Here is a 6,061-nt window from a genome sequence, read left to right on the forward strand (position 1 = left end):
TGCTTTTTTGGTCATTGCAGCAATAGAAACCCTAATTAAAATAAGGCCCTTCTACCACTAAAGCTTTCTGCAAATAATCAGATGCTATTCTAGTCTACCTTTATAAGTGACTTGACCTTTTCCTCTTGCAGCTTCTGAATAATTAATACTGAGTTTTTAATCTTTTAAATATAATATCTTGTGGAGAATTTAATTTCTGGTCTTGTCTATCTCATAAGGCTCATGTATTTGGATGGTCATTTCTTTCTCTGGGTTTAGGAATTTAAGTTTTTTGGTTTTACTTAAGATAATTTCAATGCCTTCTGTAGTGTGGGCTGTGGGTCGCTTCCCACCGCCCGGCTCTTGGATGCCTGGCTAGCTTAGCCCCAGAAATAACAACACACAAACTGTATTCTTTTAAACACTGCCTGGCTCATTAGTTTCAGCCTCTTACTCACATCTTGACTAACCCATATCTAATAATCTGTGTAACACTATGAGTGGTGTCTTACTATGAGTGGTGAAAGATTCAGCACGTCTGACCTGGTGGCTGGCTTCATGGCAACTCTCTCCCTGAGGAGAGGCACGGTGGTCTGCCCCAGAGAGGCGAGGCATGGCGATTTATTAACTTCCCTTCCCAGCATTCTTTTCTGTCTACTCCACCCACCTAAGGGCTGGCCAATCAAATGGGCCAGGCAGTTTCTTTATTAGCCAATGAGAGTCCTCTATCAGCATTCAATATGGTATTCTTCTCTTATGCCTATAGGAGGTATTAAGTGTTCCAATTTCTCTACTTTTTCTTTCATCTCTGACTCTGTTTTTGACAAGGTCTGTTTTGTTGAGAGGTTATTGAGTTTTTTTCATTTTTAGACTCATTTGCATTTGAGTTTTCTTTAGCAATTTAAACTCCATTTTCATGTCTTAGATTAATTCCCTTGTTTCATTCATTACTTTATCTTTGTCTCCTTCAAGTTTTTTTGACTATTACTTTGAATTCCTTATCTCAAGTGTGTATGTGTTATGGTGTAGGAGGTTCTTCTGTCTATGTGTTGCTTTCATTGGTTGACTAAAGAAACTGCCTTGGCCTTTTGATAGGGCAGCACTTAGGTAGACGGAGTGGACAGAACTAAATGCTGGGAAGAGGGGAGAGAGAAGTTGCCATGGAGCTACCAGGTCAGACATGCTGAATCTTTCCAGGTAAGTCATGACTTTGTGGCTTTCCAGGATTATTAGAAATTACAAATTATTAGAAATGGGTTGAATCAAGATGTGAGAGTTAGCCAATAAAAGGCTAGAACTAATGGGCCAGGCAGTGTTTAAATGAATACAGTTTCTGTGTGATTATTTTGGGTGTAAACTAGCGGGGCAGCTGAAACAACAAGCAGCCCTCTCCTTCCTGTTACAGTGGTTACTTTTATTTCTATGTTGGAATTTGTGCATCTGAATTAGGATGATGTTTGAGTCTGTCTTTTTTACTCATACCAACTTTCCTTTTTTTCTTAGAATTGTTTATAATGTTCTTGGAGGCACTAATTCATAGTAGGGTTGAGTTATTGATCTTTTCTGTCGATCTAGTATTTGGAACCACAGCCTATATCCCAGTTTTTCTGTTTGTCAAATATAGTCTTGTGCCTTTAATGACCTTTGCCAGGAGCTTGAAACAGTTCTCCAGTTCTGAAATTCTGGACTTGCCTTGGGTCTCAAGGCAGTATAAGACAACTGGAGGATCCAATTAGGCAGCTGGCATGGCTCTGGATCTCCAAGTCATTGGTGATGCTTGGAGAGTTCCTGGTGAGGAGTAGGCTGGGATATGGTGAATCTCAGAGGGAGGTAGAGTGTCTGGGAGGTGTCAGTCTCTGGAAAGCAGCTGCTGGGCTTGGGTGACCTGAATAAAAGGAGGTCAGGAACAAGTGTGAAGATAGTTTACCTGGGACTGTATGCCATGTTGGCATGCTGGAAAGTCCGTGGAGTAGAGCCAACTAGGATCTAGTGAATCCCAAAATCAGAGAGAGAAGCCAAGAGGAGGTGGCAGTGTCTGGCAAGCAGTCACAGGACTTAAACTACCAGAAAGGAAGGAGGCTCAAGACTGCTGAAAACTTAGCTTGGTCTCTACATCAGTTGGACAGGCTCTTCAGAGTGTTTCTTATATGACTTGTCATATACTCTATATCTTAAAGAATATTGTATGGTACTAGAAAGCTAAAAACAATACATTCATTCACCCATTCATTCATTCATTCATTCATTCATGTATTCATGCATTCATGCAATAACATCCATTCCATGGACTATATGTGGAGGCCAGAGAGTAGCTTATGTAAGTTGGTTCCTTCTTTCTACCATGTGGGGCCTGGGTATTTAACTCAGGTTGACAGACTTGGTGGCAAGCAAAACTGAATCACTTTGTAGATTCCAGGGTGTTTCTTCAACTGACTTAATATAAACATAAAACATGTAGAAAACATAGTATATCTCTTTTTGTTTTCTGAATTAAAAATACAAATTTGTACAGCCTTTCTTTTACCCCCACAATTTTCCAGTGGACAAATCAAAGATTGTAGCACCACAGATCCCAGTAGACATGGAGGATTACAAACAGTTGATGGCTAGAAGTCTGGGTACATATTCGAAAGGAAAGCCTGCTGTTTATTTGAGAAAAAATTTTCCCATATAGGTATGTTGGGGCAAGTACAGGCCATTACATGGAATTTTCTCTTTGAGACAAATTAGGAAAGCTTTGTTGAGACATCCCTCAAGAATATATGTACATAAAATTAGTGTGTTATCTTTTTTCTTCAAAAAGAAACAAAACAAGTTTACATCACTTCCCTTTAAATCATAATTAAGTTTGTTTTTAGTATATCACAGAGTTAAACTATCATCACAATTAATTTTAGATAATTTGCATCCTTCAAAAAAGAAACTATGGAAACCCAAGCCTGCACAGCATTTCTTTCACACCTATTATTTTCCAGTGAATACACCAAATAGGCTATGGCCACGGACCCAAGTAGACACAGAAGATTTCCAAGTGTGTGGACTAGTGTCCCAGAAAAACCACTAATTTATTGTCAACGAATTTGCCTGTTAGGGTTTTTCCAATGAATAAATCATACAAAATTGTAATGGAATAATCTTTTTGTATACTGTGAAGATGTATCATTCTGAGAACACTGGGGAAAAGAAAGCAGGAACACCACAAAATGCAGAGCCAGCAGGATAGGCAATATAGAGATGAGGTAACAAAGCCATAAGGTAGAAAGTAAATTAACATATATGGGTTAATTTAAGTTATAAGAGCTAATAAGAAACAAGTCTAAGCTAACAGCCAAGCTTTTATAATTAATAATAAAACTTTATGTCATGATTTGGGAGCATTTGGCTGGCAGGACAGAGAAAGACTAGCTACACAAAATCTTGTTGGCTCTGACTTCTTTCATAGTATATTCTCAAGGTTCACACAAGATTATTGTATGCATCAGTACTTTATTCCTTTTTTGAATCAAGTAGTGTGGTGGTTTGAAAGAAAATGACCCCAAAGGAAATAGCATTTTAGGGGGTGTGACTTTCTTGGAGTTGGTGTGGCCCTGTTGGGTTCTTGTGCTCAAGCTACTCCCAGTGTGACAGATAACTTTCTGTTGCCTGTGTAAGATGTAGAACTCTCAGCTTCCTCTTCAGCACCATATCTACCTGCATGCCACCATGTCCCACCATGATAACGGATTGAACCTCTGAACTCTAAGCCACCCAATTAAATGTTTTCCTTAATAAGAGTTGCCATGGTCATGGTATCTCTTCACAGCAATAGAAACACAAAAACAGAAGTTGGTACCAGAGACTAGGGTATTGTGATAGGACTGACTACGGGTTTGTTTTGAGGAATGTGGATTTTGGTACTTTGGGTTATTAAAGAAGTGGAATGCTTTAAGTCCTGCTTAAATGGCCAAACTAGTAGGAGCATAAAAGATAGTAGTGCTAAGATTGATTTGAACTGTGGGAGGGGCCTGGTTCAAGATGTTTCAGAGGTAAAGAATTTTAGTATGTTGTCTAGAGATGGTTCTTATGATATTTTGGTGAAGAATGTGGCAGTTTTTTGCCCTTATCTTAAGAGTCTTCCTGAGGCTGAAGTGAAGTTTCGGATTGATTCTATTGGCAGAGAAAAATCTCAAAATAGCCTAGCATTGACTGTGTTGTGTGTTTATTTGTGGTCACTCTAATGAAGACTTGTAATGAAAAGGAACAAGCTGGTGTGTGGTAGTTTGAAAAAAAATATTCACTAAAAGGAGTGGCACTATTAGGAGGTGTGGTCTTGTTCGAGGAAGTGTGTCACTGTGGAGGTGGGCTTTGAGAATTTATATCAGCTTAAGATACCAGCCAGTGTCTCAGTATACTTCTATTGCCTAAAAGTCAAGATGTAGGACACTTAGATACTTCTCCAGACCATGTCACACCATAATGATAATGAACTAAACCTCTGAAAATATAAGAGATTCTAACTAAATGTTTTTCCTCTATAAAAGTTGCTGTGGTCATAGTGTCCCTTTATAAAAATTGCTGTGGCCATCATCTCTCTTCACAGCAATAGAAACCCTAACTAAGACACTGAGCAAGAGAAAGATGTACAAAATATACAATTTGAAGAGAAAAGGAACAGCAGAAAATGGAATGGAGCTAAATCCTGTTTTCAAGGAGATAAACAGATTAAGAAATGGAATAAAAGGATTGATGACCTCAGGGCAAGATCCTATCCAGCTAAATTTCTAATTTGTGAAAAGGAATTAAAGAAACATTTAGAGTCAGGTGTTATAGTGCATGCCTTTAACTCTAGCATTCAGAAGGAAGAGAATGACAGATCTCAGAGTTTGAGACCAACATTGTCTACAGATGTAGTTTTCAAACAGTCAAACTTAGGCAGTGAAGGAAGTCATCAAAACAGAAAGCTTTTGAAGATGTAATTGAATGAACAGTCCATGTTCCAACCTCAGTAAGCAGCAGAACTTGGCAGCTTCAGCGACATGGTTCTGGCTTTAGAGTCAGGAACAGGAGGAGAAATGAGTTATGGAATCTCTGAGTGTGACTAAAGAAAGCTGCTGAGGCCAAGTATGTATCAGGAGTGTCCCTGAAAGGAAGCTAGGAGAGGCCATTGCATGAAGCTGTGAAGTTGAAGCCTGGATAGCCTTGGGTGCTGTTGGGAGCACATTCTGCTCCTTCGGCCAATAGCCTTTAAGATACCAGCCCACTTGGGCATGGTCTCTTATACTATTTATGCCAATGTAAAGTGTGCATCTGGCCTCTTTTAGGGGCTATTGATTATTACTCGTATCAGGTAGATGGTTGGGGTCTAAACTATGTTTGTTCTAAAAAAGGGATAATAATAGTGGTAAATAGAGTGAATACTTGTGAGCTATTATTTATGGATAATTTACATTGGTATAGTTTTTGTATATGGATACAAGTTCAAATTACAATATTTGTATACCTATGCAAAGTTATTCTGTCAGATTGTATATATGCATGCTTCTACCTCTGTTTAGGATACTTTATATGTTGATACAACTTTTAGAATATATTTTCATACTGCATTATATATTACTCATACCTCTGATCAAGATACTTATATACTGTTTACATTTTAAGGTTATTGTCCTCATTTGTTGCACATTTGTTTACAGATTATTTAATATACTGATATAACATTTGAGTCTTTAAGTTATACAGGTATTATAGGTCAATATTATAGGTCAATAGTTGTTCACATTTGTTGTATATACAGTCCGATCAATTAGGTTCTTTACATACATAGAGAACATATTCTGTCTAGATAGGTAATCTTCAACCACTTCAAGGATAGGTAGAAAATGGCATTTAAATAACTTAGGGTGCTACTAACACGAGACATGATTGCTCCTGACAGCACCAATCTACTCCTGAGAGATGTTGAGCACCAAAGACACTCTACTCAGAGTTTGTTTACTTCTTGGCACAATTGGCCTTTGGGCAAGGAACTGCCCATACTTCAGCCACTGACAAAGTACATGGTATCAGGAAATGGATAAGCAGGACACAAGGAAAACCACTGTCA

The sequence above is a fragment of the Arvicola amphibius genome, chromosome X (assembly GCF_903992535.2).
Source record: "Arvicola amphibius chromosome X, mArvAmp1.2, whole genome shotgun sequence".
Classification (NCBI taxonomy): Eukaryota; Metazoa; Chordata; class Mammalia; order Rodentia; family Cricetidae; genus Arvicola; species Arvicola amphibius.